The 24,510-nt window shown below is 38.0% G+C and overlaps 1 long non-coding RNA gene across 2 annotated transcripts in view; it reads left to right on the forward strand.

The window, feature by feature from the left end:
- Positions 1 to 24,510, forward strand: part of LOC110341581 — a 155,923-nt gene that overhangs the window by 49,409 nt on the left and 82,004 nt on the right. Inside the window, exon 2 of one of the 2 annotated variants that reach the window (XR_002383548.2) lies at positions 6,797 to 6,951. The exons of the other annotated variant lie outside the window; for it this stretch is intronic. This is a non-coding gene — a long non-coding RNA (uncharacterized LOC110341581). The remainder of the gene's footprint in view (positions 1 to 6,796; positions 6,952 to 24,510) is intronic. 2 annotated transcript variants of the gene reach the window in all.

Genomic DNA, 24,510 nt, shown 5'->3' on the forward strand with positions numbered 1-24,510 from the left:
CATCAACATCTAGCACAAGGAAAACATGCTCTCTTCCATCTGGGGTTTTTCCACTGTGCTGTAAGCCTGCGTATATAAGACTGCTCCCTCCTACAAGAGAGAGAGCTCTTATCACTTGCAATAAAGACACACACACACACACACACACACACACACACACACACAATGAAGGCAGCATATGCATTCTCTTAGTACAAACAGCTGGACATCTGGTCTTTCTTTTCCTGATACCTCAGAGTTGCTTGTGGTGCGGGCACTCCACCTCTTCTTTTGTTATGTTTCCTGAACCTTGGTGGTGAGCAGGTAATGGTTTGATAAGGGATGATATAGATGTCCCATTTAGGGATGAGTCACTTATTCTTAGAAATGTTTTCTTAGCACTTTGCCTACTTCTGAGTCTCTCACTTGACTGGTACTTACTGCAGAAAGAAGTTTCTCCGACCAAGATTGATCTGCCCATGTATATTGACATAACCACAAATATCTGCAGCGCAACTTGACAACATGACCATTTTGCAGATTTAGATTTCAAACACTTGAAGGGTGGGGTTACAAAGACATTGTTGATAAATTCGTGTTAATTCTCACATATTGGATGAACATGCAATAAAAGAAAAACTATAAATGTTTACTAAAACTCACAACTAAATAAAGGGACTTGGATAAATCTAATGATTTTTTAAAATATACAGAAGGTATCCTGGTATAAACACTATTGTTTTGGTACATAGATCTAGGCATTGACATAGTAATGAAAATAGGGAAATTAATTGATGTTCATATTTAAGTAGAGGAAAGAATGGTTGGCATGACTCTTGGTATGAGGTAGATTGTAGCTTTTATGGATTAGCAAATTTCTCTGTTTTCCAGGTACAAGAAGAGTTAAATGATGTTATTAGGAAACAGAGGTCACTCAAAAACGTTCCATTATCCAAATAGGATATGTGAACATGAGAATTCATGAATGGTAGATTCAAAAGCAAAGAATAGCCTGTTGGAACTAGTGATTTAGGTAAGCACACATGACAGAAAATTCCCCACAGAGGTAGGGAAATACCCAATCAAGCAATCTCCTTAATAAAAATAAATTGCTTTCAAATTCCTTGCACAGTGAGATCTGAGAGTGTGACCCCACGGAATCCTTGTGTGTCTTCTAGTTTAGTCATTTCTGACTGAATTTACTTCACTAAGACTTACCCTGTGGCAGATGGTAATAAGTACAGCTTTCCATTTTTGTGAGTTGGCCACACGACTATCTATGGGGCAGTTCAAGCCTATTATAGATCACTGAATGTTCTTGATTATTTAGATTTAGATCTTATGCAATGATGACAAAAATTTAATTGAAAACAGACTCGTTTGTGTTGACTAGAACAGCAAAGTATTGGGGAGGCAATGTTTTCAGCACATTATTTATCTAAGTCTGGCTGGTAAAATGCAGAGGGAAGTGACTTAGGTGAGCTCCTTGCCTGTCTTTCACACCTATCATGTGATCTTCCAGTTCTTCACTAAATTTAAACACACCACAGGATAGGAATAGAAATTCAGTACATAAATTGTAGGTATAATTATAATTTACAATTTATTAGACAGAGATCAGAGGCATACCAATGTACTCACAGATGCCTATGTACTCTGTCATAGTTTACTCCAGGGAATGTTCAGTTAGGAAATACTCCAACAATATATTCATAAAACAACAGGCACAATGAACTACAGGCAAAAGATGAGTTTCTTCTCTGTCAAGTTTGAGTAACAACTTGTAACTTTTCTGATATTTGGTAGCTTATTTGTCATATGCTAAAAAACCAAGCAGAAAGAGACATGTGAGCTACTGAAGCACATAATGTTTGAGCATTAATGACATGTTAGGTTTGGAATAGAAAGAAATCACAAAAAAAAGCTTTTTCAAATGGTACAAATGCTTCCTTATTCAGTGAGAGATTTAGTTCAGACTAAATCAGGCCCTCACAAAATATATTTGGTAAATAACTTTTGTACACTTTCTATCTTATTGGAAGAAAGAGAGCGGTCCTGAGGAGGCAGGCTAGGAGGTCATCAAGTTAAATATGGTAACACTTCATGTGTTGTTGGTAATGATTGGGGGCTCTGATTCAGTTGAGTTCAGCTGTAAGACTCAGTCATACCATGGAATAAGAGAGCCACTTCACAGAGAAGACGCCTGCTGGTGACTAAATGCGTGCCACCCATAGCTCTAGGGTCTGCTCCTGGTGGCAGTGGGAAGGTCCCCTGTCCTGTATCCAGAACCTCACACCTTGTGATCATTTAGGGAAACTGCTTAGGGGGCTGTCTCGTCACTGTTACTCAAATAAGGATTGCTCTTCTACAATATTTCTGTATTTCTCCTTGTGTTTGACATTGTACAGTTCTCTTCTGATGAATATTTTCTCTGCCATTGTTTTCTGTCATTTAACTGCCTTAGCAGTTAATTCTTTTGATGCAATGTGATAGTTTTAAAAAAATAGAATGAGAAAATATGAGACCAATATTTTTGAGATAGGTCTCCTTTCAATTTTCTGCAGATGAAAAAATTGCAGATATCAAACTCTTACAAAATCATGTTTTTGTCAGCTAATTGTAAATGAATGAGAAACATATGGATTGAGTTTCCATCAAAACACACACATTAAAAATTCGTGTTAAATTTGTTTAGCAAAATTCTTTCTATATTTTTCCAATTTCAAACATTTAAAAATAATTTTAGTGCTTTTTAGCATTAAGAAGTCATAGGATTTTTTTTTACAAATTCAAAAAAGGATACAAAAAGCCATGAAATGATTTCTACAGTATTATCAGGCAAAAATATACTATCATCTTGATATCCCCATGAATAAGATAAAATGTAATTACCTGAAGGAAAGGTACATAATGTTCTGAAAACTTTAAGAAACTATTATGACCCAAAGATATGTTGCTCATTTTCAAATATGAAAGGGGCAGGCCTTCCAAGTTGTTTTAAAAAATGTATCCTTCTTATTTTTACTATGAGAATAATAAAATGCACTGAATAATACTGGCTGCCCATGGTAATTGATTAATTTTGACTTGAGCCACTGTCAAATGGATTCTTCATGGAACTTGAAGTACAGGTGAACATAACAAGGAAAAATACTAGGGGACAGTGTGAAAAAAATGCAGCTTCACCAGGCTCAGAGGCTGAAGGAATGCAGAAAACGGACCATACATTTGGGGAATCCAGGTCTTAGATTGATTTTTGTCTTTTGGCAGCTCAGTTCCTGACTCTCACTTTGTGTGTGTGTGTGTGTGTGTGTGTGTGTGTGTGTGTGTGTGTGTGTGTGTGTGTGTGTGTGTGTGTTTATAGTATTTTCCCATTGGTATGTCACAGGTAGCGGTGGGAAGAGTTTAGCTCTTATGTCCCCATCATCACATCAGGAAATACAGAACACATTTTAGTACAGACTTAGCAAAGATCCAAAGGAAACTGGGACAGTGCCGGGTGTCGTATTTGTCTATTCCCTTATCTGTCACTCACCCCTGGAGCCCATGAGCTAAATTCCAAGGGACAGGGGCAGTACAATGCAGGCAGCTAGCACTAGGGCAAGGCATGTTGATTTATCAATAAAGGGAAGTAGTACTCTTAAAAATCATGATTGTTGGTATGACAATAAGCATGGAGGTTTACAGGGGAGATTAATTTTCCTTTAACCATTTCTATCTACAGTCCTCTCTAACTCTATTGTGTTGTGGGTTTCAATGAGTGATTTGTGCAGAACATGAGCACATAGACAATAGCAGCTTGTTGGTGACAAGTGTGATCCATGCTTAGCTTCCTTGAGTGATTCCTTGAGCAGAACAGAGGTGGCTGAGGATTGGGAAACCATGCTTTCCATTTTTATGACCTCTGCCTTTCTTTCTGTATAGAGCAGAGACAACTGTTCCCAAAACAACAATATTTTATAGGTTTTGAGCACTTTCCTGCACTTTGAAAATTAGGTTACAAGGAAATACTGAACCACAATCCAAACTTCTAATAGCCAGACAACACTACAAAAACTATTGCTGTTATAGTCAGGTTAAGGAGTTATTTGTTATCAAAGTTTAGTGTTATCTGGAAAATCAGTTACTTATGAATATGTCAATATCCTTCAGTACAGAGAAATTTTGGGGTATTAAAATTATCTTTTTGTACCAAACAAGATGCTTACTATGTTGAATTTGTTATTTTACTCATTGAAAAAAATTTATTGATAAATATACATATAATTTTCTAATCTTTCCTCTATATCCCAAGGAAGGCAATACTAATTGGGGTTTTTATTGCTGTGAGGAGATACCATTAACACTGCAACTCTTATACAGGAAAACACTTAATTGTGGTGGCTTGATTACAGTTTCAGGGGTTTGTCCATTATTATCATGGCAATTAATGCAGGCAGATATGGTGCTGAAAAAATAGCTGAGAGTCATACATCTTGACTCACAGATGACAGGAAGGGGTCTGAGACACTGGGCATGCCTTGAGCATTTATGCCACCTCAAAGTCCACCTCCACAGTGACACACTTCATTCAGCATGGCCAGTATTACTCCAACAAAGCCACATCTCCTATTTGGGGGCAGTTTTCTTTCAGACCACCACATATTACTCCTTGGCTCCCAAGGACTTGGATCCATATCATAATGCAAAGATGCATTCGTTCCAATTTCAAAGTCCCCATAGTTCATAACAGTTTCAAACTTATTTAAAAGTCTAACGTTCAAAGTCTTTTCTGAGATTCATGTAATCTCTTAACTCTAGTTCCCTATAAAATCAAATTCAAAAAGCAGATCACATGCTTATAGCACAGGATATACACTATCATTCCAAAATGGAGGAAAAGGAGGATAGGGAAATACTGGACCAAAGCAAGATCTAAAACCAGTTGGGCAAACTCCAAACTCTGAATCAACATGTCTGACGTCAAAACACTCTTCAGATCTCCATCTCTTTCCAGCTTTGTTGACTACAACACACTTTTCTCTGTTGGTCTGGTTCTACTTCTTGTTAGCAATTTTACTCAGCAGGAATCCCATGGCTCTGGAATTTCCAAAATCTTGAGGTATCCAAGGTAATCCAGGCTTCACCTTCACAACAGTTGCTCCTCTGGGTCTTCATTGCCTGGTCCTAGAAGTTTTTCTTAGTTTCAGAGGGAGATTCTAAAACCCCTTTCTTCTGTCCTTGATCTAAAGGCAGAGCCACATGGCCAACACTGCCAAGTTGTGAAGCTTTGCTGGGCTTGGAATATGGTTCCCTTGTTCAATTACATCTTCACCATGTTTCTGTTTCACATGGCTTCCTTCACTTCCTACGCTTGGGTATACTGAAACTGGATCTGTAGACCAGGCTGGCTTCAAACTCTGAGAGAACCACCTGCTTCTGCCTTCAGAGTGCTGGGTTTAAAGGTGTGCCCCACAACTGCACGGTTGTATTTCATTCTTAACACAGTTGGCCATCAATCCTTTTGTTATTGCTGTCTAATTCATACACACTGTTTATTTTCATATGAACTGCCCTCATCCTGTCAGGAAATACTGTACCTAAAATGGTGTACCATTATAACAATCATTAGCTTCACCTATGCTTCATGAAAATCTCACTATGAGAAATACATCATTTAACGTGTGAGCACTACTCACTAGCATTATATTCACTATTGTGGTGTAGCGTGCAGATATATAATAAGAGCAGTCACAGTGCTACCTAGTACTTCCACAAAGATTTTTGTACAATATGCACTATTGCAAATGTTCTACCTATATGGATAGATTAATTCTCCAAACAGATGATTATTATTATCTATACTGTATGATGAAGAAAAGGAGTAAATGTTTAAGGAATGGCCTAACCATCATACAGCAGAATAAAATCCCACCATTTTCTTTGCCATGCTTTATTTTCTTAAATTGTTTTGAACATGCAATTTTAAGGGAGTTTGCCTTTCTGGAATTAAACTAAATTTTAAAGTAACCTTTATTGTTTGTTCTTCATGTCAAGCAATTATATGATATTACTTTTAAATAAAATGATAAATCATAATAATTTTGATCTACAGTGAATAATACCTATTTATAAAATTATGAAAATAATAGAACAAAAATCATTGATAATTATTGTAACTAATCTATACATCAGGCACTTATCAGGTTTAGTGCTGGTTAAAAACTATATGTTTAATGACATTATCAGATAGTTTCCTTCCTGCTGTTTTTGAGGGTGAGGTCCAAACAGAGAGACTGTGATGGTTAATGTTAGCCAGTTATTTTATTAGTTTGAATATGCCTGGAGGACTGATACAATACAATTCAGAATAGGTCAGTGGGGGTGTTTCTAGAGATGACTGACGTGCAAGATAGTAACTGATAAATACCAGCCAAAAATGGGCCATACCACCCAATAAGCTGTGGTTTAAATGGAATAAATTGAGAAGGAAAAGGAAGCTATCAGAATGGGAGTGTTCTCTCTGTTTCCTGGATGCCATGATGTAAGCACTTCTCCTGCACATTCCTTTCCTCCATGTCTCAGCATTATCAGGCTTATTGTAAGTGGAACCAGTTGACCTTAGATCACACAAGCAAACAAACAAGAGCAGTAATGAAAAAAAATAAAAACTCAGAAATTATAAGCCATACTATATTGCTTTCTACTAAATTATTTATATTTGTTATAGCGGTATAAAGTCTAAAGTGGTATAGTGTGCTAGACTGACTAGTACTTCCTTTTATGCTTGCCTTTTTACCGATTTTTCTTCTTACCATGCATATGCATATTTATCTAGGATTTATCCTTGATGTCTGAGATATAAATATTCTGAAGTGATGGAAAAATTACAAGCAGCTATTAAAGTGAGTGATTCCAAGCAGTGTTAAGAGGGGCTCATCCCACCAGTGTTGACCTACTTCTGAGGGGACAGGAAGCCACCATCAGGATCAGGTGATAAACTCATTTCTCTTTCTTACTTTGGTATTCCACTAGGTTTTTCTACTTTCGACAGCACAGGTTTATTGCCCATAATATTTGTTGCATACGTAGTGTCATAAGGGCTGTTGGGGGAGTGGTTTTTGCCGCAAATCCATTTGAAACTGGCCTCTTTTCCTTGTCTGCCATTCCTTCTCTTTCACGCCTCACCTTTGAAGCAGGTGATTCCTCTCCACCCAATTCTCAATTTTTCTGTCTCAGCTTGCACACATCTGAGATGATTTGTAATCTCTTTTTATTTAAGTCTGTTCCTATTCTGGGCAACCATTATGGACACTTGTGCGGTCATGGATGCGCACGCGTGCACACGCACGCGCACACACACACACACACACACACACACACCACACTTTAGCAATGACAGAGTGGGAGTGCCAGCTTCCCTTGATCAACCACCCCGTTTTGGCTCATCTATCAACAGCTGTCAGCCAGTCTCCCTACCCCTCAGATATCTTAGCCACACCCTAACATCAATTGACCTTACATTCCGCTTGTAAAAAACACTACTCCAGAGCACTGAGATGTCCTTTGAATTATTCTCACTGGGCTTTCAGTAAGGGAAAAGATGGGGCTATCTTTTCTGTGGCACTCTCTTTAATCATCTTAAAAATGGCATTTCATCTCTCAAATTCGAACTCTTAGAGACAAATGTAGGTGAAATTATCATCCAGCTTGACCTATGCACTGAAAATTCTTCAGAGTTTAGAGAGCTCTTTTGAAATGTTTACTTGTTCTGTGTGTGTATGTGTGTGTGTGTGTGTGTGTGTGTGTGTGTGGATATGTTCACATGCACATGTCTGGAGGTCAGAGGGCAAATTGCAGGAGTTGGTTCTCTCCTTTTACTGTACAGGCTCAAGGTTTGGGCTCAGGCTATCAGGCTTAACAGCTTTATGAGATATTTTGAAGGCCAGAAAGTTATTGATTAATGATATTTCAGAAAGATGTTTAGTATCTTTTTATGCAAATATATTTTTTCTCAGTCAAAAATTTTAAAAACCTGCTCAGAGTGGGGATTTAAGTTAGACCCTAAACCTGTCATATTGTTATGGTACATGACCTCCTTCTTCTGACTGCTCACCCTACCTCATCTCAAATGTAAATACAGGGTGCAAGGGATTCTTCTTGATAGAAGTAGCTTGATCAGGGAATGTACCTCATGAAATTATCTATTTACTGAGAAGAATAGTAAGCATAGAATTGTAGTGTTAATTAGTTTCAAAGTAAGCTCATTGCACACTGTTATTCTGATAAGAAATAATTGTATTAAAACCCAATGATGGATTGAAAAAACTCAGCTCTGAAATTATCTTCTGCAATGTACCCTGAAGGCTACATATAGTTATGATTTATATAACAGGTTCTTCTGTAGACAAGTATATGTATCAATTCTTGAAAATAGGGACAAATAGTTAATTACCAGTCAGAATCATCAAACATGTTTTAGTTGAAAGATTTGAATAGCAGCTCAAATTAGTTCAGGGTAAGGAAACAAAATTGTTCACTGCTCAGTAGCGTGAGTATAATTGTTGATAGCTGCTGAGTAAACAATAGCTCCACAGTCATCTGGATTCCCTTTCTGTATCAATGCTTATCCTTACCTGTCCCTACATTTCCATAAAAAAGGATTATTTGGCCTCCTTTGTGTGTTTCCCTAAGGGTGTCCTTTTTGCAACACCAAAAACACTAGAGACGTCAGGAAAAATACTTGATTGTCCTGAGAAGAGCTTTTACTTGTGCTGTGATTGTTTGGAGAGGAGGAACATGTCTCTCCTGTATTCAATGTAATCCTATACCCATAATACTGTAGAAAAGAGAAGGGGTTTGCTAAGATGCATTGGGTGTTAGTTTTCAAAGGTTACAGTACAATAATAACATCAACCTGTGGTATAAAGGTGAGTATGGTTTCAGAATTCTTGAAGATGAAGCTACTAATAAAGTTTCAATCATCCATCCACTTTCTCCATATATAAGATAACCAGTTTTTCCTTATACTTGAAGTCATAAGGCATGTATTTGAACTCCTTTGAGTTTAGTACTTCAAGGTTAAAACATTAAGGCTTGCTTGGTGCTGTTCTATGTATTTGTGTTTTGGAAGATAGATATTGGTTTAACTTAAAATCTCTTTTGACTTTGAGAAACAGAAAATAGATTTAAGGCAATGGCTTACTATAATTCTTTGTGTAAGAAGGGGTACCTTACATATCCTTTCTAATCAGAATAGCAATCTAAAATAAAATAATTATATTTCTTTTTTGTAACCATTTAAAATGTGTATGAATTTTTCTTAGGGAAGCAAAATCACCTCAATGGAAGTGTGTATTCTTTAAGTAAGATTTATTTCAGTGAACTCTCACCAAGAATTTTGACTGGTGTAGCTTGTTTCCTATTAACTTCGGGATTCTAAAGCCTTAGGCTTTCTTTTTCTTTAAAATTAATTTTTATTTAAAATAAACAATCTTATTTTACATACCAATCCAAGTTCTCTCTCCCTCCTGCCCTCCCATTGCCCCCCTCATCTCCCCACTCCAACCCCTTCCACTCTTCAGGGAGTGTGAAGCCTCCCATGTGGGATCATCAAAGTCTGTCACATCATTTGGGGCAGGACCTAGGCCTTCCCCTGTGTATCTAGGCTGAGAGAGCATCCCTCCATAGGGAATTGGCTCCCAAAGTCCATTTTTGCACTTGGGACAAATACTAGGTCCACTGCCAGAGGTCCCAGGAATGCCTAAGCCCTCCATGTTCAGAGTGCTTGGTTCAGTCTTCTGCAGGTTCTTCAACTGTTAAACATACATGGACTCCCTGAGGAGGGGGAAAAGGACATGATCTCTGGAGTAAATTGGGAGACTTAGCCTTTCTTATCAGTCACAATGAACTGAGTTTAATTTTGACCTTAGTGTTTTCCCAGAAAATATTTGTTTCAAGACTGAAAGACGTGACAAGTCATTCGTGATGTAAAACCCAGAAGCATCTTTTACTTTGTTTTCCCAAATATAGAGACAGAAAGTCATTAGCTGATATTTTGTAAACACACACATACACTCATGTTCTGAATGCTCACCATTAAGATAAGGTACTGCTTATCCAGAAAGAGTTGCTGTTTATGTTTTTAGTCTTTGCCAATTCTGCTTTGCTATGTTTGAATATGGAACTGAAACAATTATTTGGGACAAGTATAAAATATATTTGAAATATAACATATGTGGAATATCTTATTTTTAAATTAAATAGTGGCATATCCAGTGACTTTAGCATTGGGGATTGTTTTTCTAAATGATACCATTATAAAAAAGCTCCTACCAGAGTTGATAAGAATTATTTGGTGCCAGAAATTGTGCTACTCACTGATGTGCATCTTGCTTCCAGATGTGCATGTTATCACCTTACACAAAACAGCTCTAGCAAAAGAACTATGCAAGAAATTTGGAAACCAAATAAAACATCTAGTCTCTGTACTTTTTAACAACTCACTAAAGCAAGCTGGGATAATGATCCCAGGCTCCCCTCTGTATCTATACTAGTGTTTTACTTCATCATTCAAGAAAACACTACAGGAAGTTCATTACCTTCCCACAATTAACATTGTTGACATGGTCTTAGATGGTGGTTAGTCCCATTTTTTAACCCCCAGATGTTTGGTGTTGTGATATACAAGTTTAGCTGTTTTAATAAAGATAAAACAGCTAACATTCCACAGAATTAATTTCTCCTTTGTGAAGTGAAGACTACAGTTACTATTCCCTTTGTGATTCAAGGATGCTACAAAGTGGCAGAAAGCTTACTCCTCTAGAAGGTGCTATCGAGGCTGTTAGAAAAAAAAGAAAGCAATGGTTTTTACCTAGAGTTGGACCTTGCATACTGCAATACTAACCTGCCACTCTGTGTATCTACTAGTGCAATAGTAGTATGACTATTAAGGAGAAAGTAATTCTTTGTAATTGGATTTGAAATCTGTTCTCAGGAGGAAATGGTACTGTAATATAGATTAATGACTCATGACTGGAGAGGTCATCAACTTTAAGGTATAACCAGCTACTATCATTTTCCCTAACTGTGGTTATACGTAGGTCAGTGCCCAATATCTGTTATTGTGACCTTCTGGGATCTAATGGACTTGGATATTCCCACCACTCCAGCCCTGGGATTTTCAGGATACACAGAGTGAAGTCTTGAATGCAACTCTGTTTTTGCTCTCAGAAGACCTATACAAGATCACTCCAGCCAGAATCCACAGTTAAGTGGAGCAGATGAGCTCCAGGTCCCACTCAATATTGAAGAGTTAGTTTCTGGCAGTGGGCAGTTGTCTAGGAAATGAAGAATCCTTCTTTGTTGAGAGCATAATCACTGGTGGTTTGCCACGCTCTCATGGATGGTGCCACATCTATTCCCACCCTGGCCGTCTGCCTGTACTCAGTGTATTATAAAACAAGTAATCAAACTCCTGAAATGGAGGGAATGTGGAGGAGGTTGGGGGAGGGGGCCAGTGAAGGAATAAATAATGGGAATATATTTAATTTTATATACTTATGAAAAATTTTAAATGAAGACATTTTTAAATGAAAACACAAAGTAGTCACAGGACCCAAGATGTTCATTCTCTTCCTTCTTCCCTGCCTTCCTCCTTCTATCCCAACCTCCCTCCTTCCCTTCTTCCTTCCTTACTTTTTGTATTTGTTCTACAAAACAAAAAGCATTTATTTTAGGGTAAACAGTTGTTTCATAGACTTTCATTTATTCTGTCATTCTTTAAATGGTATCATACTTTTCTGTTGTTTGTTTTTCAAGCAGGGTTCCACTGTGTAGGCCTGTCCTGGAACTCATTCTGTTGACCAAACTAGCCTCAAACTCACAGAGATCCACCTGCTTCTGCCTCTGGAGTGCTGGAATTAAATTCTGGAGTTCTGGGATTAAAGTTGTGTGCCACCATCATCTGACCATTTATTTTATTTTTGACTCACTACCTTTTAAGGAAACTAAAATGGGTAGGATATAAAAAATCTTCAACAACTTTAACTAAGCTCAACGTATATTGAAAGACTTTGAATCTGGAAGAAATGTATTCTTCATGTGTTAAAACACAGTTTTGTTATGGTTGTATTCATTACAATTAGATTTAGAACATAGGGCCAGGTCTTTGTTACAATAAATTTATTATAGAAGTGTTAAAATAGTTTACTGACAAATGTATTGATCAGTTTGTGAACATGTGGTTGCAGTTTAGCTTTTCCATTTGGCATTCGCAGAGCATGGAAGTAAAAGTTTCTGTAAAAAATAAATGTTTCTATATATTCGACTAAGCCTATACAAACATTAGAAAACCTGAAAGAAAACTTAGCATACAATATTTTAAAGAATGTTGTTTTAACACTTTGTCATCCCATCACTTCTAAACTGGAGATGTTCAGTGCCTGAATCTCAGTCCTCTGGTTCATTATCTGTTCTCCTTAGGAATTAGCAAGGGTAAAACCATATTTTCAATCTAATGGTGCTGTGTGGATTTTCCTGGGGTAGACATGAACAAATGTCTGCCCACACTATATGGGGAATCAATGACAAATCAATGAAAGTATTCTACTGCAGCCTAGAGTTGTGAATGAGTGTGATAATTTGGTGGTTAATTACAGAAATCGCCATGAGAACCTATTTAGAAGAGTGTGAGTTTCTTCTTTTTTTAAATATCAAATATCCAAGCAAATTTTCCTTAATTTTATTATCATCTTACATTCCATAGTTGGTCTATTTGCATCAGGATTTTTTTGAAAGAAGTTTTTATTAGCATATATTAATTTGCATAGTAATGTTTCATTATAATATTTCCATGTTCATACTCACTGCCTTCACCCTGTCTTACTCCCTTCCCATTCCCACTCACCTAGTCTCTTTCTAACTAGTCCCCTTCTACTTTAATGTTTGTATTTCTTCTTCTTTTTTTAATATCATTTTTTATTTTAATTTTAAATAGCTTGTTTTACATGTCAATCCCAGTTCCCTCTCCCTCCTCTCCTCCCGCACTCCCCTTCCCCCCCAGCCTCCCACCCTATTGCCAATTCCTTCCACATAGGGGATATCTAGAGTCTGTCATTTCACTCCGGGTAGGGTCCAGGCACTCCCCTAAGAGTCCAGACTGAGAGAGCATCCCTCTTTGTGCTATGGGCACACAATGACTGTTTGTATTCCAGGGATAGACACTGATCCACTGCTCAAGGCCCCATAGGTTGCCCAGGCCTTCTCACTGACACTCAAATTTGGGGGGGCCCAGATCAGTCCCATGTTAGCCTCCCCACTGTCAGTCTGGGGTCCAAGAGCTCTCCCCTGTTCAGATCAGCTGTCTCTGCTGGTTTTGCCAGCCCATTCTTTGCCAATTTGCTCATCACTCCTCTCTCTCTGGCACTGGGTTCCTTGGGTTCAGTTCAGTGTTTAACTGTGTGTTTGCCTCTGCTTCCATCAGCCACTGGATGAAGGCTCCCAGATGGTTATAGACATCAAGTTCATTATCAGGAATTGGCATTCGAGGTGGTCTCTCCACTATTACTTAGCTTGCCAATTGGTGTTATCCCTTTAGATCACTAGAGGTCACTCTGGTGCCTGATCCGTCTTCTAACCTATGATTCCCTCTTCCCCCTATTCTACCCCCACCCACTCAACTTCCTGTTCCCCCATGACCTACTCTGTATTTCTCTTCTCCCCCTCTCTTCTTCCCAGTTCCCACTCCCCCTTACCCCTCACCGTGTTCCCCATCCATTCAGAGGATCTTGTCTCAATCCTCTTCTCTTGGGTACTATGCATATATGCATATCTTTTAGGTTCTTTCCTGTTTCCCAGACTTTCTAGAAACCATATATGAGTGAGTACATACCATGTTTGTCTTTTTGCGACTGGGTTACCTCACTCAGGATGGCTTCCTCCAGTGCCATCCATTTACCTGTGAATTTTAAGATTCCATTGTTTTTTTCTGCTGAGTAATACTCCATTGTGTAAATGTACCACATTTTCTCCACCCACTCTTCAGTTGAGGGGCATCTAGGTTGCTTCCAGGTTCTGGCTGTTACAAATAATGCTGCTATGAACATAGTGGAGCAGATGCCCTTGTATGAATTTGCCTCATTTGGATATGTGCCCAAGATTGCAATTGCTGGGTCTTGCGGTAGATTAATTCCCATTTTCCTGAGGAATCTCTACACTGATTTCCAAAGAGGCTGTACGAGTTGGCACTCCCACCAGCAGTGGAGTAGAGTTCCCCTCTCTCCACATCCTCTCCAGCATAAATTGTCTTCAGTGTTTTTGATTTTAGCCATTCTGACAGGAGTAAGATGGTATCTCAGAGTTGTTTTGATTTGCATTTCCCTGATGGCTAAGGATGTTGAGCATTTTCTTAAGTGTCTCTTGTCCATTTTAGCCTCCTCTGTTGAGAATTCTCTATTTAGATCTGTATCCCACCTTTTAATTGGATCCTTTGGTGTTTTGGAGACTTGTTTCTTGAGTTCTTTGTAAATTTTGGAGATTAGCCCTCTGTCAGATGTGGGGTTAGTGAATATCTTTTCCCATTCTGTGGACTGCCTTTTTGTCTTGTTGACTGTGTCTTTGCCTTACAGAAGCTTTTTAGTTTCAGGAGGTCCCATTTGTTAATTGTCGATCTCAGTGTTTGCGCCACTGGTGTTATGTTTAGGAAGTGGTCTCCTGTACCAACTCGTTGAAGAGTATCTCCCACTTTCTCTTCTAAAAGTTTCAGTGTGGCTGGATTTATGTTGAGATCTTTGATCCATTTGGACTTAAGTTTTGTACAAGGCGATAAACATGGATCTATCTGCTGTCTTCTGCATACCAGTACCCAGTTATGCCAGCAGCATTTGTTGAAGATGCTTTCTTTTTTCCATTGTACAGTTTTAGCTTCTTTGTCAAAAATCAAGTGTTCATAGGTGTGGGGGTTAAAATTAGGGTTTTCAATTCGGTTCCATTGGTCTACCTGCCTATTTTTGTGCCAATACCAAGCTGTTTTCAGGACTATAGCTCTATAATAGAGCTTGAAGTCAGGTATGATGATACTTCCTGAAGTTCCTTTTTTGTATAGGGTTGTTTTGGCTATCCTGGGCCTTTTGTTTTTCCATATAAAGTTGATTAATGTTTTTTCCAGGTCCTTGAAGAATTGTGATGGAATTTTGATAGGGACTGCATTGAATCTGTAGACTGCTTTTAAAGGCAGTGGAGTCAACAAAAATCCCACCTCAACATGGGTAATGAACCTCAAATACTGTATTCTGGAGCTCACTGAAGAACATGAAGTCAGTTTGGCTCATTTGGGAATCACCTCTCCCTTGGAGGTTTTACTGACTGCTAAGGAGGTGCTGCTTGGTCCTGGAAAGATCCAGCAACTTCCTGAACTTGGTCAGTTCCAATCATTTCTTAAGTCATCCTTCTCTTTCTCCAGGAGGGAACATTTCAGTTTTTCAGTTTTGAGGAAAGTAGTTATGGCGGATGGTTGAGGTGAGCTTTTAAGAAGGTGATTAGGCCACAAGGGTGGAACTTTTGGAATTGGAGTTTAGAAAACATGCTTGATTTCTACACGGTGAAGATGAAGTCAGATGAAACCACCTATGAATCTGGACGTAAGCCATGTTTAGACACTGAATCCATTAGATTTTGGTTTTGGACTCTTCTGTAACTGTGAAAAGTAAGTTTCTTTTGTCTCAAGGCTACCCATTCAGTGGTATTCTCTTACACTTTCCCAAGTAGACTAAGAAAATTGCAGCACTGAGTTTCCATTGCTCCTAAATTCTAAATATTCTATCATATTAAAGGTCTGGCTTGAATTCAAGTGACTATTTCTAAGTAACTTGATATTGTTTTCTAAATGATTCTGAAATATTTGCTCTCTGGTGTTGATTTTGGAAATTCTTGAATGAGTTGTTATTGATGTGAATGTATCCAAAAAGCATCCCATGGTATGAATTAAAATAGTTCTCTTGTCCATGATAGCAATCACAGAAAAGCATGAGATATTTCAGTTCATGATTTTAAAAGATATTAAAATAAATATCTTTCTCAACAGCAATAAGTCTATTTGACAACTGAAACATTCAGATAGAACCATTTCTCATTGTTTAGCAAAGAATTTTCTTTTTCAGTTTCTCATTCTACTAAGCATGAGGGAGATCGTAGAAATTGATAAGAACATCCAAGAGTGAAATCAGTGTAATGCTTGGAATGATGGAGCTGCTCCAAACTGATATGTGTATCAGTTATCAATATTCAAGCAATGTCTTTGAAATGTGGACCATTAACAAAAATGGTTAAAATAGAGCTAATAGGTTGAAGGACTACAAGTGGTAGTTTACTATAGTTTATTACATTAATAAATTACTGTATTAATAAATTTGGGGCTAGGAAGATGACTTGGTCAGCCAGTTGTTAGTATTAGTTAGGGTTTCTATTGCTGTGAAGAGCAATAGCAAATGACCATAGCAAATCTTGTAAAGGAAAACAATTCAGGCTTGCTTATAGGTTCAGTTACCAACGGCAGACACAGTGCTATAGAAGGAGCTGAGAGTTTTACATCTTGATCCACAGACAACAGGAAGTGGTCTGCACTAGACATAGCGTGAGCATAGGAGACTTCAAAGCCCACCTCCAAAGTGACAGGTGTCTTCCAACAAAGCCACACCTACTCTAACAAGGCCACACCTCCTAATATCTACTTCCTATGGGGGGTATTTTCTTTCAAACCACTATGTTGTACATATATGAATATTAATTTGGTACCTAAAATCTAAATAAAACAAACAGGCATGAGGGTACATGCCTCTAATTACATCACTGGGGAGCCAGGCACGGCACAGGAGGTTCCTTGGGGCTAGATAATAAGTAGCCTAATTTTATCCGTGGGTTTCAGGTAACTATTTTTGTGATGGCTTCCTTAGGAAGGACACTTGAAGTTGACCTTTAGCTTTTTTTTGTTGTTTTTTTGCTTTTCAAGACAGGGTTTCTCTGTATTGCTTTGTAGGCTGTCCTGGAACTCACTCTGTAGACCAGGCTGGCCTTGAACTCACAGCGATCTGCCTAACTCTGCCTCCCAAGTGCTTGGATTAAAGGCGTGTGCCACCAACACCTGCTCAACTGTTGGCTTTTATGTGTGCATGTAACAATACAGATAAATTCTCGTGCATGTCCATACACACACACACACACACACAGACACACACACACACACACACACACACAGAGGCACGCACGCACATGTACAGTGCCACACACTCTATTTCTACACAGTGATACAGCTTTGCTCGTGAGATTTTTATAGTCTCCAGTTGCAACTAAAAAGATGATTGATAATTCGTGTCAGTTCCTGTTTATAACCTGATTCTTATGAAGATTTTATGACAATTCCCATATTGGGCCAAAAAAAAAATCTGTTGAACAAATTGTTCTGTTTTGGAGTAACACCAAAGGACAGCTAATTAAGATGGTAATAAAACTGGCCAAAGCACCCAATTTAGAGAATCTGCTGTTGATACATTTTCTGTCAAAACTCATTTCTTCCTTTAGTTTACCTTTTTTTAATTCAGTTGACTAATTATTTCTCAATGTTGTTTATAGCCTTTTGATTTTGCTGTAAGAACACAGTGTGTGCACTCAACACAAACATACACCATGACTTTCTTGGTCACATTTTCTCAGTCTTAAAAAAGACAGAGATTGCATGACATGAGCTTTCCACACACATGGAAGGGTGATTTATACCCGAAAATTTTTTGTTTCTAAGTGGAGCTGCTAAGTATGGTTTGAAGGCTACCAAAGAGTAGCCTTTACCAATGAGAGTTACATGTGCAAAGACTGTGAGTTCATGGAATCCAGGATACGGCTCAGGAATGTAGAACATGTTTATGAGTAGTGTGATCTAGGTAAATCACTCATTGTAGAACTGGAACTGAGACTACAAAATGAGGATATTCAAGCACCTTCTTCACCATTCTCAAAAATTTCAAAAATCAAGGATTATAAAGTAGCTTTTAATTTTGTGTTGTAATATAAAGGTTGGTTATATTATCTACCTCTGGAGATAGACTACCCTTGCTCTCACAGTTCTGAAAAGGCATAGATTCTATCTTACCAGGCTATTTTTAGTTAAATAACCCATCTTTTCTAATAGTCATTTAAACACAAGAACTGGATACCTATTCACTGTGATAAATTTCATGAATGAACTTCACTGCCAGAACATTCTATCAGTTACTATATATATCTTGATTAGTGTGACCTGTGATCAAGTAATTTCATTTAAAGGCTGTCAGTGATTCATCAGTGCCCGTTACTCAATTTAACCATGTATGAGAAGTCATATAAGTTTGTTTTCTCCTCATCTCCCAATGGGAACTGTTACTAAATCCTATATCAAAGTCTGAGTTGAAGATTTAAAAAAGGTGAGGTGAACAAACAAAAGTGTTAATTCTGGAAGCGACAATATAATAAATGGAGTGTTATAGACACAGTTGTAGGTAGAGATGGATATTAGCTCCTCTGCTGTCTGGATTGTATGTGTAAGTATGTGTTTGCATTCATGTGCATGCTTGTGTTTGTGTATGTGTGCGTGCATGTATTTGCGCATGTGTGTTTTTGTGTACATGCATGAATGTGTGTGTGCACTCATGCATTTGTGCATGTGTTAGTACACACATGACAATTTGTGCAAGCACAGGTCAGTCCTTATTCTCTACCGTGCTAGGGCACAGGGTCTATTTATTTGTTTCATGGTGTGTATGCCAGTCTACACTGAACTATTTTTAGAAATTCTACTATCTCCCAATACTCATATTAGGAACCCTGTAATTAGAAACTTTGGGTTTTTAGATGGATTCTGGAGTTTAAAACTCAGGATTTTGATCAAGCCATGAGTTTGTGAATTCACTACCATTCATTACAAAGAGACACTTCCTTGATTAAGAGTAGTATTTGCCTACAGTTACAAACATGCAGATTTAGACTTCATTTTGGTGTCTTGTTAATTTTGCTAAACAATAGTAATGAAGTACCTCTTAAGATCTGTGGTATCCTTAGTCGTGGGGATTTGACTAAGTTAAAGTATCAAGCAAAATTTAATTAAAATATTTAGTTAAAATTGCTTAGGGTTACAGACATGCATGGTGATGCACATCTTTAATTCTAGCATTCAGGATGCAGAGGCAGGATAAACCCTGAGTTTGAAGCCAATCTGGTCTATAGAATGAGTTTCATAACAACCAGCGCTACACAGAGAAAGTCTGCTCCAAAAAATAAAGCAAGCCAGACCAAACAAAATTAGAATTAGAGGACTCATTAATTTTCAAGAGTTAACTTTACATAGAAATAATTAACAATATCTGCATTTCTTTGACTTATTGGAGAGCTGTGATTTCTTAATGGCTATCTCTGACTTAATTATCAACCCATAATTACTAATATATATTTTTATAAGGTCTTATCTTACCGAGAATGCCAGACTTGCGTCCTCTCCTCCCTGGGATGACAAGGTGACTCCTACTCTTGACTACATTTCCCAGAATCCTCTTTGACTCCTAGTCCCACCTATTTTGCTTCCCTATTGGCCAACAGTCCTTTATTTATCAACTAATAAGACAACATATACACAGAAGGACTTCCCCCATCAAACTTGTTTTAATTAAACTCAAATTTTATAAATTATTAAACTAGTTTGCAGATTTCATATATGCGGCTGATATGCTTTAATCAAACCCACACTCTTCCTCTCCTATTTCATTCATCTCCTACCCAGAAGCACACCCCCCCCGCCCGGCTTCACATGCTTTTCTTCCAAATTTGCTGAGTTTTCTCTTAATGTTGCCTCTATGTGCACGGGTGTAGGGACATCTTCTGAAGCATGAGTAGCCTCCCAGGGGCCACATCCATGAGGGAAACTTACCTTCTCCCTGCTACTATCAGTTGCTAATAGTGCCTCAGGTAATGGTGGAAGTTCCTGACCTATTCCCTTGTCCATGCTAAGGCTTTGGATGATTTGAACTTGTGTAGGTCTTACACTGTAATCACAGCCACTGTGATTTCATGTGTGCAACAGCCCTGTCTTGACGCTGTTTCCTTGCAAATGTCTGCTACTTCTGTCTCCTAAAATCTCTCTTGCCCTCTCCTTGAGCCTTGTGATTCAGAGATGTGGTATCGAAGCCCCACTTAGAGCTGAACAATTCACAGTCTGCTATTTTCAGCATGTTAACTGGTTGCAGAAATCTGATTTAACTGCCATCTACTGCAAAAAGAAAACTCTCTAATTAGGGCTGAGATACACAGTAATTTATGTGCATAAAAAGAATAACTTAGGGGATAGCTCAATATTATATTTATTTGACATAATAATACTATTATATTCTTCCCCATAGCATGTGGCCTAAGTAGTCAAGAGGTTTTTGTACAGGTAACAGTATCAGGCATAAATTTCATTAGAAAGTGATGGGCTACACTCATGACATTTATGGTATTATTGTACCACGAAGCAATATTTGTCAGCAGGTAGGGAATACAGCTCAGTAAAAATACCTATTGCTTTTCTCTCTCAGTAGTGTCAATAGAATTTTGCAGCTGTATGAAATTCAGCCAGTAGGGATGGCTTGTCTAAAACTATCTTTTTTTTTTTTTTGGTCTTACGAGACAGGGTTTCTCTGTATTGTTTTGGAGGCTATCGGTCCAGCCTGGCCTCGAACTCACAGAGATCCGCCTGCCTCTGCCTCCCGAGTGCTGGGATTAAAGGCGTGTGCCACCACCGTCCGGCTAAAACTATCTTTTATATGGAAGTGTCCTTAGTGGTTTGTGCTAATATATGCTAATTGAAAATAATTTAAGTAACACAAATTCCATAATTTGACTCCCTTTCTCTTAGAGATAAGCTCTGGTATAAACTAGAATGCAGCATTTCAGACTTGTTTATATAAATAATCACAGCTCACAGATATATATATAGACACAGTAGGCATTTTAAGAATGAATCTATCTTTGTTATTGTAAAGGTTCTTATTTCATTAGTGTACCATACTTTGTTCTGCCAATTATTACTGAAGCTGAGTTCCTTAATTTATTTTCTTTTTAATTTTTTAATCTTCAGCTGAAGAGCAGAGAAACTTATTTTTCTCATTTGTCAAAAAAATCCTTAAAAGATCATCAAGTTCTCATAAATAATATCACTTTACAAAAGCAAATGTGTCATTCATATTTTCAGACACATTTTCACATTGTAACCTAGAAAAGTTGGTTCAGGCTACCAGCAACATATTTCAACAAGTTTGAAAACTTACATTTCTTTTTTGATCTTGCTCTTTAAGATTTTATGAAAAACAATAATTTTGTGTTTGTATACACATATAACTTATATTTAAACACATTTTCTAAACAGTCTTGTGTTGGCTTTACGGACGCTGTAACGATACGCGACACACAGTTACTGAAAGTGAAGCTAAGTATTTAATGTAGAAGATTACTCACAAGATACCAAACCCCGAGAAGCCCAGCAGATCTCAGCTAGCGACTGGACCGGAAGCCGAACTCCAGGAAAAGAGAGCGAGACTTCCTGTGCGCTGTCTTTTATGCCTTCCCCCGTAACGCCCCTAGCCATGCCCAAAAGTGGGCTTGGCTAGTGACGTAGTTCCGCCTACGTACGTATACGTCTTTACGTCCAGCCGTATACGTCTTTAGTCCTTCCTAAAGTGGGTGTGGTTAGCAGTGTGGTAAACCGCCCTTTTATTACCTCATCTGTATGCGCCTCTAGTAAGTCACATGTTTAATGGCGGCATAGACTTAGTAAGTCACATGTTTAATGGCGGCATCAGACTTCCTCCTACAATTCCCCTTTTAGTCTAAAAAAGGACAACTAACTTGTGTCCATGAACAAAATGTATCAAACATCTATTCTATCTAAACCTAAACTTATCTTAAAGAAACACCCAAATATGAACACCTCCTTCCAATCCCAACTCTAAAATAATTGAAAACTAACACTAACAGGTGTAATCTTATAATATCAATAGTAGGGAGAGGGGGGGTGGAATTCTCAAAACTACTTCCTGCTGAGATGGGACGATGATAATCTCATGGGGACCTGTGAAAAGAAAATGTTAGTATAACAAAATCTGAGTAGATCAGACAGTCTCAGTATGGCAGGAGATGCTTGATTGAAGTTCCTGACTGGGGTTCTAGTGTTGATTGAAGCTCTTATCTTGAAGCTCTGGTCAGATTGTAGAAGATGTGCTATTTCCGTTCCTTGGTCTGGAGTTGTGTCAAGTGATGTAGTTTCAAGCCAGTTTCAGGATAGTGCTTGTCAGGTGGAGTCAATGATGTGGGGCAGTTCAGATGCCTCCAGTCGAATCAGGTGAAGTCAAGGAAGTGGATCCTCATTCTCTTTCGGAAGCAGTTCAAGATTGCTGTCAGGAAATCCCTTGTTCTCTGGAAAACTCAAACATTAATGTTAACAAAGAAATATTTTAACTTTCATATGTATGCATACAGAAGAGGTGACAATAGGGAAGATGGAAAACCAGGAGGAAATTAGACTGTTCAGGAAAAGAAATCCATAGATAACAGTCCCTCATTTTATTTCTTCTGTCTTATATCAATGGCTCTTTGATATAATACAGAAATTCTGAATTGTATTTAAATAATATGCTTGGGTTTAGAGTAGGAGAGCCAATCCAACTCCAAAGCCAGCTTCAGTTAGATGAATGGGAACTGAGGTATGTGAAGAAATAAAGATAAAAGGATACTATGAAAAAGCAATATAGAGAGATTTAGACTTTGATACCACACAGTGTGTGTTTGATGGTCCTCAGGGTAGCTATTCATTCTTCTACAGGAATCCATATGTCCAGTATTCTTTGCTGAGTTTACCTGTGAATACAAAAAACAAAACACTTCTCTTTCCTTTTAGGAGGTCCCTTTACCCATGGTGGACTATGAATTTGTAGATGGGCTGTTATCTTCCTCCTCCTGAGATGTTTTCTGTTCTGATCGAATTTTAATTAATTTTGATGGAACCCAAACCTTTTCTTCTCCTGTGGAAACAAAAGCATAACCCCTTCCCCAACGTAACACATATCCTGGTTTCCAGACTGAGGTCATAACATCCTTAAAATACACCGGTTGGTTCAGTTCAGAAGTCTTCTCTGTAGTCCAGTGTCTTTCTGCTGCAGTTTGTCCTTTTTCATCAGCATTAAGAAAATTCAACGTTAGTAAAGCATTGTGTAACCTGTGTCTAGGTGTCTTTGTTTTCCCTGGCTGTTTATGAAGCATCTCTTTTAAGGTTCGGTTAGACCTTTCAATTATTGCTTGTCCTGTGGGATTGTAAGGTATACCAGTTACATGTTTTATATTATAATATTTGAAGAATTGTTCCAATTTACTGGAGACATATGCTGGACCATTGTCAGTTTTTATTGTTTTAGGTATACCCATAACAGCCATTACCTCTAAGAGGTGTGTAATAACAGAGTCAGCTTTTTCAGAGCTGAGGGCAGTAGCCCATTGGAAGCCTGAGTACGTGTCTATAGTATGGTGTACATATTTCAAACTGCCAAATTCTGGGAAGTGAAATACATCCATTTGCAAAAGTTCATTTCTGTGAACACCTTTAGGATTACAACCTGCTGGTAATGGAGTTTGAGTGTACAATGAGCAACTGGGACAATTTCTTACTATTTCTTTGGCTTGTTGCCAGGTGATAGAAAAATCCTTCTTTAAACCTTTGCTATTAACATGGTGTTTCTTATGAAATTCCGAAGCTTCCAACACATTACCTACTAATAAACGATCAATTTCATCATTGCCTTGTGCCAGAGGACCTGGCAGACCTGTATGGGATCTGATGTGTGTTATATATATAGGATGAGTCCTGTTTCTGATGATTTCCTGCAATTGTAAAAACAATGAGGTTAATTCTGTATTATCAGGAACAAATTCTGCAGTCTCAATGTGCAGGACAACTCTTTCTGCATACTGAGAATCCGTGACTATATTGAGAGGCTCTGTAAAGTCTTTAAGTACCATGAGAATGGCATATAACTCTGCCTTTTGTACGGAGTTGTAAGGGCTTTGAACTACTTTACTTATTTTTCCTGATTTATACCCTGCTTTACCTGATTTGTTTGCATCCGTGTAGAAGGTAAGAACTCCAGAAATAGGTGTTTGCCTCACGATACGTGGAAGAATCCAAATTGTTTTCTTTATGAATTTGATTCTCTCTGTTTTGGGATAGTTATTACTAATACTTCCCAAAAAGTCACTGCAAGCTATTTGCCAATACTCATTATCCTTCCATAAGGAGGAAATTTCCTCATTCGTTAAAGGTACAATAATTTCAGCTGGGTCTTTCCCAGTCAGTTGACGAAGCCTTAATTTACCTTTTAATATCAAATCAGATATCTTTTCTATATATGTTTTCAATTTTTTATTTTGTTTATGTGGCAGAAATACCCATTCTAGAATGATGTCGTCCCTCTGCATTAATATTCCTGAGGGTATTCTCTAGATGGTAAA

This window comes from Mesocricetus auratus, unplaced genomic scaffold, assembly GCF_017639785.1.
Source record: "Mesocricetus auratus isolate SY011 unplaced genomic scaffold, BCM_Maur_2.0 Super-Scaffold_100008, whole genome shotgun sequence".
NCBI classification, from domain to species: domain Eukaryota; kingdom Metazoa; phylum Chordata; class Mammalia; order Rodentia; family Cricetidae; genus Mesocricetus; species Mesocricetus auratus.